The sequence below is a fragment of the Hyperolius riggenbachi genome, chromosome 11, assembly GCF_040937935.1.
Source record: "Hyperolius riggenbachi isolate aHypRig1 chromosome 11, aHypRig1.pri, whole genome shotgun sequence".
Classification (NCBI taxonomy): Eukaryota; Metazoa; Chordata; class Amphibia; order Anura; family Hyperoliidae; genus Hyperolius; species Hyperolius riggenbachi.
In genome coordinates, this window is record NC_090656.1 from 30,370,870 (window position 1) to 30,383,862 (window position 12,993).

At 43.5% G+C, this 12,993-nt stretch overlaps 1 protein-coding gene across 8 annotated transcripts in view; it reads right to left on the reverse strand.

Annotated features, from left to right (window-relative positions):
• Positions 1–12,993, reverse strand: part of ZFHX3 (zinc finger homeobox 3) — a 1,434,500-nt gene that overhangs the window by 554,081 nt on the left and 867,426 nt on the right. For all 8 annotated transcript variants that reach the window (XM_068259585.1, XM_068259586.1, XM_068259596.1 and 5 more), the window contains one exon: positions 12,069–12,177. The gene's annotated coding sequence lies outside the window, so the exon portion shown is untranslated. The remainder of the gene's footprint in view (positions 1–12,068; positions 12,178–12,993) is intronic.

The following is a 12,993-nucleotide window of genomic DNA, read 5'->3' on the forward strand; positions in this document are numbered from 1 at the left end:
CAGTGTCTCTTTCGAATTTTCAACAAAGTCAATTTAGGATTGAAAATGCTATTTTTGATTTCCAGAAAATATTTGCGAAAATACATTGTTTATTCGCAATATGGTCAAAGGAAACAATTTTTTCTTTACAATCCAAAAATTCACAGAAAATGCAAAAATCTGTAATTTTACTGTTAAAATTCACAAAAAATGCAAAAAATAAAAAAAAATTACAACATGATTTCCAATGGCAATTTTGCTTGAAAGTCAAATTTTACATTATTTGTCGTGAAAATGAATGCATTTTTGCTCATCACTGTTGGGGAGCACTCAGTGGGCATCATGCACTCAGAGGGCAGCTCCCTCTTTCTAGGCCTGTGTGTATTGACCATTGTGTTCCCGTAAAGGAAAATGACACCAGGACCACCAGAGAATGGGGTACACCCAGGCCCGGTTGTAGACTTTTTGCTGCCCGAGGCTAACTTGATTTGGAGTGATCGCACAGCACCCAACAACTTATTCTGCTTCATTTAATGTGCTCACATGACACGCTGCAACTCAAAACTATAGCACACTTGGCTGGTTGTGAGTCTGTGACAAATAAACTGCTCACCCTCAGCCACTCCATTCCTCCTCAGTCAGGACAGCTGTGCCACCTCCTCCCTTGTGCTGTGCAAGTCAAATGAAACACTGCTGCTCTCCTGCCTCCCCCTCCTCACTCACTGTCAGACTCCTCACACAGCACAACAAGCTGCTTTTCCCCAATGGTGACGTCTTCACCTCGCTCTCCTCCTACAAGTACAAACATGCTGCCCCTGTAATCTCTGCACCTGATGCAAATGTTTCACCTTGCTTCATCAGAGAACCGGCCATGAGTACAGCTGGTGTTCTGGTCCAAAGCGAGGGGGTCCAGAACCGTAGCCTGTGTGGGACGCCCATATGGGGCTCTCTAGTGTATGTTGTGTTTGGCCCACAGCAAGGGCACCACAACGTTTACCTTAACCTGCCGACATCAGAATGGACCGCAGCTGTCACCGTGATGGGGGCACCAGCAGGGCACGGGGGTCCCTGACTACACTTAGAAATGAGGTTTTTCTTTTACAGCGCGTTCATTTCAGACTGTTTTGGGCTTCTGATTGCCTCGGCCTGTCGGCTGCTTAGAATTTCAAATGAAAGTGGTGCAATCCGCTGAATATAAATGGCATACAAACAGGCAGCGAAAATAAACAGGTGATTTTCAATCTGTGTCTGAGATGGAAGAATCCTGTTGTCCCCCTTTTCCAGCGAGCTGAACGCTGATGAAAATCGCTGCTTCGTGGCTAAACCCCGGCATACTGACACTGCTCTATTGTGATGTACCGGCGGCTCTGACGAGGCCAGGGATGTCCTGAGACACTACAGGGTGCACAGACCCGGATTTATATCACAGGAGTCTATAGGCACAGATGTCCTGGCACCCCAGACTCCACCCTCTATGAAACTACAAACTTCCGCCCAACCGCACTGTAAGTGTCACTTCTCCCTTACATCTCTTGCCTGTCATAGGTAACTACAGGTGCCAATTTAATATTAGATAGCCTGAGCTATCCTCAGTATTAAGTAGCTAGAGGTGCCCCCTAGTATTAGGTAGCTATAGGTGCCCCCAACTGAAGGGAGATCTGGTTAGGGGAATGCTGAGAGCTGGGTGAGTAACCTCTCAATTACACTCTACTCAGGACTGCATAGGTAAGGCAGGAGGGAGGTACTTGGGGAGGTGAGTGAGCCTCCTTTCTATCATCAGGCGCCTGTAGGCACATGCCTACAGTGCCTTATGGTAAATCCAGCCCTGAGGGTGCAGCTATACCCACAAAAGTGTCACCACAGTATTTTTGCCAGTATTTACTAATGTGGTTAGAGGCCCTTCACAGGAAATCCAGCAAAGTTCTACATTGAGTTAGTGAAACGAAAAGTACTTTTTTAGGACTGCTACTGATGTCCTTGGGATATTCTATGATTTCTATTGACTGGGAACCAGGGGCGTAGCTAGAGGGGAGCACCTGCGATTGCAGTGGGGCCCATAGCAGTGGGGCCCAAACCTAACCTTCCCTTCCTCCCATACAGGGGACTATACTTCAGATCAGGTGTTTTGTGGCCACACTTGTTATGGGTGTGAAGATCATCATGACCACACTTGTTCTACGATCCTTGCGAGATGGGCCTCAAGGCCATGAAGGGCACCAAGGAAAGACAAGGCAAGTGAACACTGGGGGGAGGCCTCAATGTGAAGCTTGCATAGTGAGAATAGGATTAGATAGACGATAGTAAAATATCAGTAACGGGCGTATCTGGCTTACATAGTGCCTACGGCAAACACTGAAATTGGCCCCACAACCCTGGTCAGAGGCCCCTTCCCCTCTAAAAACAGCATCCTTTTTGGCGCACATTTGTTATGGTTGCCTGAGTTTTTTGGCTCGACATATTGCCAAAGTGACTTTTTGGGAAATATCTATTCTTATTCCCTCTCTATACTGTATTCTAACACTAACTGAATAGTTAGTGTTAACACTAACCTTCCTCTCTTTCAATCAAGTAGTCAGGTGCATCACGATAATCAAATTAAAAAGCCAGGTGCATCAAGATAAATTAAATAGCCAAGTGTATAAATTAAGTAGCCATGGTCCCTAGTTGACAGAATGAATCTGATTTGAGGTCTGAGTAAAGAGGAGGCACAGGGGCAGGCATGGCACCCTTGGAGCTATGGCGCCTATGGCAAGAGCCCTGCTTACACGCTTCTAGATATGCCACTGATCAGTAACACTACTGATATTCTATCAATAACAGGTGATGGTAAAATATTGGTAAAATTCTACAGTCAAAAAAACCTTGCCCCCTTTCTTCCTTGCGGAGCTTTTAAATGTATGTCTCCCAGGATGCAGACCATGTACTGTTGTCACTGGTGACTGGCAGGGGTTCTCCCAGGATACAGAGTCTGCATAGCCGCTATCCGAATGTCCCAAAAGGGTTGATGGGCCATTAACCCCAGTGGGCAGCAGACTACTTTGCTGCAAGTGACTACCAGCCCCTAAGATGTCATCACCAGTGACAGGCAGAACAGCTGATGCTACAAAACAAGGCCTGAAATGGAGTGCTGCCATGCAGCATCTAAGAAAACATCTGGGCCCAGAGTTAGAATCCTATACAATAAAATGCAAGTGTCCCTGCGTCCCATGTCCATCCGTCAGTGCTTTTTGTGCACTGCGCATGTGCAGGGATGCAGAGACACTGCAGAGAGCCAGAGGAGGACGGGGCCAGAAGGGGCGGGCGTGTGTGCGTCAAACGTGGCGTGTGCGCACGGCGTGAACGTGCAGGACGGGTGTGTGGTGGGCGCGCGTGGCGCATTAGGGACAGACCTAGCCCATTTTTAAACGGGCTAAATCAATAGTTTAATATAAATACAAACCAGAAATGCAACCATCAAAGAAGCCAGTATGGTGTCCACCTCAATGTATTATTACTGAGGCTGTATGGGCTGCATGCCATCACTCAGAGCTCATGCAGCAGCAGAGCAGAGATTTCAGTTATAATCCACTAGAAAAAGGAACAGATTATTTACTTGCTAACGATAATCGCACAGCAGTGTCTGTTTATTGCAAGTCCTACATGGTTTTAGCAGGAAAGTTATTCATTTTCATATAAAACGTCTAGTCCAATCTAGAACAATCCAAACTGGTCTTTGAAATCTGCTAGCCACCAATCAGCACCCTCCCTTCCAAAGAAATTCAAGAATAACATTTTTTCATACATTTTTCATAAATTTTCATACATTTTTTTATTACTTTGGTCTAAATATGTAATATTCCTTAATCCCTCTCTGGCTCTAGCCAGCTGTCATAATAAGTCAGAAAGATCACTGATTGATTGATTGATTGATTGATTGATTGATTGATTGATTGAGAGAGAGAGATATTGCTTGATTAACCGCTTTGAGAATAATAAAGACAACAGATGAACAGCCTAGATAATGTTTACTGCTTTAACGTGCATATGCTTAGGGCCGGTTTCCATTCATAAAATGTTGGAAATGCCGCTACCTAGCCACATCGCATCACTTCCGCGTCTCCCGATGCGGACGTGAATTTAGGAGATGGGACGCAGGTCCGGGCGGATGCGGGCATGCAAGAATCTGCAACATGCTGCAGATTCTCGGATCGCTCCGCACCGCTGCGCACAACATGCACGCAGTGGAAACTATTCCATTGCCGTGCATGTGTTTCAGGACACCAGCGGCGTGATGCGGCTATGTAGCCGCATCGCACCGCTTCTAATGGAAACGGGCCCTTAGAGTGGGATTAAAGTCAAAATTTCACTTCTGCTTCATTAGGTTGGCTACACTATTGTATTACTAAGGAAATAATTCTGTATTTTAATAATGTTTAAAGTGGCTTATAAAGTTTACTTTCACCATCTCCCGGAGCCTTATCAGATGCCTGTGCTAGCAAGAAGCTAAGCTAATTATTGAAGGTGCATGCTAATAGTGGGATTAACTATTTACTTGCTGCCTCCTATTTTAAGGACATTTTGCCTTATTTTGTCATTTGGGAACATGTTACCTCAGTGTTCTCCCCAGACATTTTTTTCCAGCCGGGTGGCATGAAAAAGTAGCCGGGTGGCATGAAAATGTAGCCGGGTGGGGCAAGATCAGAAAATACAGGGCTGGCGCTTTTCTGCTCAACTCTGATTACAGCAGAGGAGGAAGTGAGCCGATGACAACCGGGTGCTCACCAAAACTAGCCGGGTGGAGCCTGGGCAGAACACTGTACCTACTTGTGTTATTTTGGGGATACATTACCTCATGTTATTTAGGGAACATGCCACCTAGCTGTATTTATTATTATACTGTAATAGATATACTGTATCTTATTTGGAAAACATGCTGTAATAGATAGCGGAGATGCCGCCGCAGCGGTGAGCGGCATGGCGGATGTCTCCGCGTCTCAGCCGGCGGCCTTCGCCGCGCAGTTACATGGTGGAGTTTTGCCTGGTCCTTCAGTTGCACATAGACTGAGGGCTACGTGCGCGCGCGCCAGGCGACAGGACCTTTATGTGAATAGAAGGGCAGTCAGCTGATCGGCCGGTCAGCTGACTCCAGCAGTGCTCCTGATTGGCTGAGTGATTGGGGCAGCGCTGTGGGGCACTCTCAGTATATATAGGGCCTGCCTGTCAGTAGCTCCTCGTCTGCTGTTGCAAATGCTACGTGTTAGCACTCAGACCTTAGCCAGATCCCAAAGTGTGCTAGAACTAGCAGGAGCTGGGGATCCACACTTAGCCAGATTCTGTTGATAGCTAAAGTACTAATTGAATTGTATTATTTGTTATGACCTTCTGCTAGCCTTGACTAGTATACTCTTCTGCTTACTGATTCTGTGCTTCTGCCTATCTGATCCTGTTGCCGACTCAGCCTGAACACTACTCTGATTTAAGTCTTCTGTCTTTGTACCGTATCTGTCCGTTTGTTGCCGAATCTGCTTGTCTGACTTTCCTGCAATCACCAGTGAGTCAAGTCCCTGGTGAGGGATTCTCTGTACAGTCTTAATCACCTGCTCCTCAGGTGACCAGTAGCTGCAGTACAGTCTTAATCACCTGCTCCTCAGGTGATCACCTGCTGCAGTACAGTCTGAATCACCCGCTCCACGGGTGATCAGTATACGCTGTCTTACTGTGCACCACCCGCTCCTCGGGTGGACTGATTACTAGTTAATCTGCATCTCCAGCTTGCTGGAGTGCTGATCCCTGGGTTCTATAGAGATATCTCCCTCTACCAGCTTCTCTGGGGGAGTTGGTATCTCTATCTGTATTACTGTTGCACCAAACACCTATCTTTACATCTGGTTGTCCTGTGTCTCGCTATACTCGCATTATTGGTGATTCTGCAGATCACCACATAATCAGGTATAGTATCTGTATTATTGGTGATACTGCAGATCACCAATAATCAGAAAATCTGTTCTTGCTGACACCAATCGTTACACATGCCTAAATAATTATGTAATTTGGGTGGGGCACTTATATGGGGGACATGCCTACTGAATTGTGTTATTTGAGGGGCATGTTATTTGTAATGAGGTCCAAATCTGTTGTTTGCGAAGGATCTCATTAAAGCTAAAACCGTACCACCACAAGAGATATAGTTGACAGCTGCACTGATTGAAAGCAGTAGACTGCTTTTTGGCCATACCTGGGGCTTCATCAGTGATGTTTTAAGTGCAGAAGTTTCTGCCAGGAGTAACCTGGGCATGCGCGGTTACAAATGTTTTTGAACCGTGCATGCCCAGAATGCTCCCGGCTATTGGCTACTGTGCCCAGCCGTTTGGGAGGACGACTGAAGAGGGTGCATGGAGAGGACAGACCATGCACCTTTGCTCTTGCTGGGTTTAGTTGGTTCTTCGAATGGGAGGGAATAGCCCTAAGATCGAAGAGAGGCAGGTGAAGCTGAGGGGCAACAGAGGTTATGGGGCACTGAAGAAGCCCCTGGCCACCTCATGCGCGTGCACAGCTTTAGTAACCTTTAAACCCTCTACCCTTTTAGGTAACCTTTAAACTATCACAATGACCCAAAGAGTGTCATTATTTGAGATATTGGGGCTGGTGCACACCAAGAGTGGTTCTGAGTGTTTTTAAAAATGTTTGCGGGTTGAAAACCACTTGGCTAATGTATTGCAATGGGATGGAGCACACCAGAGCTTTTCGTTTTTTCCCCAAACGCAAACTCGGGTCCTGCAGCTTTTTTGCTGATTTCTGAGGCGATTCAGCCTCAATGCAAAATTGCTCTGAAAAATGCTAAATCAGAGCGATTTTTCATGCGTTTTTGTTACATAAGCTGTACAGTTCCAGCTCTACTGTAACAAAATATAAAAAATGCTACACCAAAACACTCCCAAAAACGATAGGCATGCTTAGAAAAGGGCTCCACACATACCCAGGACCGCTAGCGGTTTTTGGTGTGCACTGGCTCTCAGTGATTTAGCAAACCTATGCTTAATTCATTATAATTTGTCTTCCATTAGGTGGTTATATTTTGTCCCCTCCACTTTGGTCATGTCCAATCACAGTGTGGGCTGCTGAGGGGCTTCTGAATGAGTGGTTGTTGCTGCAGCCACTGGCCATGGACTTGGCAGGGGTCTCTCCAGCCCAGCTTCATCTCTGGTGCTCTTACCTTTGCCATGGTAGTGATGACAACACCAGAGAGCAGATCCTGATAACACCAGGCTTTCATCTATCACATGTAACGCCAGCATTAAAGCGTCAGCGAGTGTGACGAGAGGCGAGGAGCCGGAACAGGCCGGAGAATAGTGGAGGAATGGCTGGTGTCATAACGTATAGATTTCATGTCTGATTCACAAATAGGCAGATTTCTAGCCTTGTTTTCCTCTGAATATGCCCCTTGTGTGCACTTAACCAGCCTCATTATCACTCCTAATTAGCCAGACGCTCAATTACCACATTTTCTAACCAGTGATTGATGCAAACTGATCAAGATCATCTCCTCTGCCTCATACGTGCACAGCAAGGTGGCAAACCTATCTATCTACCTACAGCTATCTATAATCTAAAGTATCTATCGTATCTATCTATCTATCTATCTATCTATCTATCTATCTATCGTATCTATCTATCTATCTATCTACCAACCTACAGCTATCTATCTATAGTATCTATCTATCACTATATATTAATCTACATTATCTACCTATCTATCTACATTATCTATCTATCTATCTATCTATCTATCTATCTATCTATCTATCTATCTATCTATCTATCTATCTATCTATCTATCTATCTATCTATCTATCTATCTATCTATCTATCTATCTATCGTATCTATCTATCTATCTGTCTATCTATCTATCTATCTATCTATCTATCTATCTATCTATCTATCTATCTATCGTATCTATCTGTCTGTCTGTCTGTCTATCTATCTATCTATCTATCTATCTATCTATCTATCTATCTATCTATCTATCTATCTATCTATCTATCTATCTATCTATCTATCTATCTATCTATCTATCGTATCTATCTATCTATCTATCTATCTATCTATCTATCTATCTATCTATCTATCTATCGTATCTATCTATCTATCTATCTATCTATCTATCTACCAACCTACAGCTATCTATCTATAGTATCTATCTATCTATCTATCTATCTATCTATCACTATATATTAATCTACATTATCTATCTATCTATCTATCTATCTATCTATCTATCTATCCAATCTATTATTATTATTATTTAGTATTTAGATAGCTGTAACGATTGGGGTAGCAACACAGACGTCTGATTATGTGTGATCTGCAGAATCACCAATAATACAGACGCTATACCTGATTATGTGGTGATCTGCAGTATCACCAATAATACAAGTATAGCTGGCAGAATACAAAGGATGTAGTGCTTGGTGCAACAGTAACAGAATAGTTTAGCTAGACCTCACCAGAGGAGCTGGTGAGCACTATTGGTACACAATAACTGAATAGTTCGACAAAACCTCACCAGAGGATCTGGTGAGTACTATTAGAACACAGTAACTGATTAGTTTGGCTAAACCTCACCAGAGGAGCTGGTGGGTACTATTAGAACACCTCACCAGTGACAAGGGCTCACTGGTGAGTAGAAAGGTCAGATAGACTAGGATCAGTAACAGGCGGGCAGGTACAGTACAGAATCGGCAGGTAAGAGAGTAGTAAGATATCAGGCAGGGTTCAGCAACGGAGTCAGATGGGCAGAAGTACAGAAACGATAAGCAAGAGCAGAGTCAGAGGGTAGCCAGAGTCATACACAGAATATCAATATACAGTAATACAATAATCCTAGTCTTGTGTGAAATCCCTGGTTTCCTCCCAGATCAAAGCACACCAGATACTATCTAAGGTCTGAGCGCTAACACATGAGTATTCGCAACAGCAGACAAGTTGCGAGTGAGCAGCGAAGGCTTTTGAAGCAGAGGAGACCCCACAACTGCGCCCACAACAATCAGCCAATCCGGAGTGCCGTGAGTCTCCTCTGACGTCAGCCGACCGGCCGGTCACCTGACGCGCCTCCTCCCCGCATAAAGGTCCTGTCTCTGCGTGCCCGCGCGATACGGCAACCCTATGTGCAATAGACAAACCCGTCCTCGGCGTACAAGATGCCAGAGGCACGGGCGAAGTCCCTGAGCAGAAAGGCAAGGCGGCTGCGGAGACACCCTGCGTGCCCGCAGCCGCCATTTCTGCGGATGTTACAATAGCACCAACATCTTCCGCAGCGCTGTACAGAGTTTATATCTTCTCGTCACTTAAGTGTCCCTCAAAGGAGCTCATAATCTAATCCCTACCATAGTCATGTGTCTATGTATGTATGTATTGTGTAGTGTATGTATAATAGTTTAGGGCCAATTTTAGGGGGAAGCTAATTAACCTACCTGTATGTTTTTGGGATGCGGGAGGAAACCAGAATACCTGGAGGAAAAAACGCAAACAAAGGGAGAACATACAAACTCCATGCAGATAGTGCCTTGGCTGGGATACGAACCGAGGACCAATCAATCAATCAATCAATCAATCAAATCTAGAGTATTTATCTATCCACCCATCTACATCTATCAATTCATCTACATCCTATCTGTCTGCCTATCTATTCCCCCCCCCCCCCTTCCCCGCCATCTCTCCTACTCTCTTTTTCACTCTCTATTCCCCCCACTTTCTCTGTCACCAAAATATCTACATCCAAGTAGTGTTTAGGATGACAGATCAGCTACACTCTTCACTGATTAGCCAGGGGATGTCCATGGAGGTAACAGTAAAAAAAGGGCGCAGGAGGTTAGTGGACAAATCGGGCGCCGCCATTCACTCCCATAATAAATATAGTTTACTGGGCGCCGAACAGGAAAAAAGGGCGCCTGAGAATAATAACGTTTTCCAACGGTTCTCGAAGATTTTTAATGTTTTATAACTGCTTGTGATGATTTACGTTTCCTATTTCAATAAAACATTATTTTAAATGTTATCCCTTACTGTTTGTAAAACATTAATATTCACAAAATAAAGCGATCAGTACGTAACGTAAATTGTAATATATTTTATCCCTTACTGTTTCTAAAACATTATTCTACACACAATACAGTGACTAAGGAGGGTCTTAGGTTTAGGCACCACCAGGGGGGTCTTAGGTTTAGGCACCACCAGGGGGGTCTTAGGTTTAGGCACCACCAGGGGGGTCTTAGGTTTAGGCACCACCAGCGGGGTCTTAGGTTTATGCACCACCAGGGGGGTCTTAGGTTTAGGCACTACCAGGGGGGTCTTAGGTTTAGGCACCAATACGGGGGTCTAGGGGTTACCGGTAGGTACAGGGAGGGTTACTTACTAATTTTTTTTAAACGTTATTATACATTTCACTTTTTAAACGGAACATTAACGTTTTCAAAATTGCCGATATCATGCACATTATTTAATGATTTATAACTTTATAAAACATTATTTTTAAACGAAATATAGTACATTATATTTTTAAACGTTATCCATGTTTATCGTTTAAAACCCCGCGCCCTTTTTTCCCAGCGCCCCTTTTTAACGTACGCGTCCATGGAAGCCACTGGCTCAATAGTTACAGCCTAACTACACCAAGGGCCGGCGCTACCATAGAGGCAAAGGGGGCAATTGCCCCAGGGCCCCAGAGCTTGTAGGGGCCCCCAGTGGCTACAAGAGGAAAACAAATTTCAAATTGAAATATAGTTTTTGAGAAAATCGATTTTAAAGTTTCAAAGGAAAAAAAATACACATTTAAAAACCTGCCGACTTTAATGGTTAATAGCAAATCCACCTTAAATGCTAGAAACCATAAATTTGCAGGATATGTTAAGGAGATCATTGGGAATAAGAAGAAAAAAGTTTATATAGTTTATAGTTTTTGAGAAAATCGATTTTAAAGTTTCGAAGGAAAAAAGTATACTTTTAAATGCGGTAAATGTCACTTTTATTAGCAAACCTAACGGTAGTGTAATTTTACATGCATCAAAAGAAAGAGCAATAAATTTCCTGACGGGGTTTTCAGGGAGTCCATACGCAGCCACAGTGCTTTGGCCAGGGATCGCTATACAGCCGCAATATGGCTGTATGAAGATCCCTGGCATTTTTTCCTATTTTTCCAATGTTTTTTTTATGTTTAGAGTGCGGGAATTTTTTTTTTTTTTAAATTATGTGGGGTCCCCCTCCTGAAACTTTTTAACCCCTTGTCCCCTCCCCCATGCAGGCTGGGATAGCCAGAATGTGGAGCTCCGACCGATTGGGGCTTCACACCCTGACTATACCAGCTGCAAAAAAGGTCCCCTAATGCCGATTTTTGTTCTGGGGTATCTGTTGGGGGGCCCCCAGGTTTATTTTGCCCTGGGGCCCCATTGTTGCTTAAACCGGCCCTAACTACACCTGGGGCCATATGCAATTCACTATTTCTCCTGAGTTTTCTCCTAGGAGAGAATTTTTCATCTTCGATTTATAATAACTTTTTAGGACTTTGCAGGGTAAAAGCACCAAATAGTTGTTGAAAAAGTACTATCAAAATTATTTCAAGTATTTGTTTGCTTGCAGGGGGTTTAAAATGCATTTTATTGACAAGTTTGACAATTTCACTTTGTAGAAAACTTAGGTGAAAAAGTGAATTGCATATGGGCCCTGGTGTCTTTATTTTCGCCCTCGACAGAGGTTGACCTGCAGGGGATAACAATAGGCTTGGTAACTTTTGAGCCTCACTGGATATGGAGTCCTCTGTGAGCAGCATGGTGTTGTCCTTGTGGACTGGTGAAGATCATAAGAAGTCATTGATTCCTTCCAAATCAGCCAACATTACAGAACACCTTGACCTGAACTAAGCACTAGCTAGGTAGGAAGAGACACAAATACTACTGTGACAACCTAGCCTTAAAGGCATCTTATAACAACCTACTGAAGTTACAGCCCCCATCAAGCCTTGGAGTATCACGAAACAACTGCAATTTGTGGAAGTTTCCTTTCAGTTAGTTAATCTCGTGACTGTCAAAGAAATAGAAAAACTAAATCTTATTATTACCTTTGGTGAAGAGAAGGCAATCAGCTGATCACAGATGAAGAGTAGACACCACGTGTGGAAGATCTCACTGCAAACATCTGTTTGGCTTCTAAGTCCACCACGAGAAGTCCTAGAGAAGACCACAAACGGAATTCAATTCACTTTCTTGTAACCAGACACTTGATAAGATCATATACTTCATTATGTTATTATGGTTTGGAATTGTCAGTCAAAGCCACAATTTTTTGGTTAGAGATCCAAAAAAGTTTATCACACTGTCCCAGATGTTTTAGTAAATAATGTATTTATTTTACTAGGACACCCTCTCTTCACGTTTGGAGAAGACATTTAATAGGCCGGAGTACACAGGTGAATAGAGAAGAACACACGTGCTGCAGCAATCCTGACCTGAATCTTTATTTTTTAATTTGTCTGCGGCAGATGGCCTTCACATTGGTCATAGCAAACCACAGCAAGGATTGCAGCAACTTGCTTACTGCACTATAGAGGAATCGCCTCCACCACAAATATAACCCAGCATTTCATTTTTGCTCTAAAACATTATTTACAGCATATTATATGCAACCAGCATTTTTTTTTACTAGACCAGCACTGGAAGGGTTACACACAGAGCTTGAAAGTTCAGTGCAGAGAAATCTGGATGCATCTGAACTTTAGATAATGTTATCTTGTGTTTACTTAAATGTATCAAGTGAGGAATGTGACACATTCTCTGCTGTGGAGAAGCTGCTCCACACAGACAGAGTCAAAGCATGAATGAATGAATGAATGAATGAATGAATGAATGAATGAATGAATGAATGAATGAATGAATGAATGAATGAATGAATGATTAAAACCAGTTATTAAAAATATGCAAAGTCAGCTCACAAAGCAAAAACTGTACTTTTGGGAACCTATAACTTCTAAATGAATAATAATACTT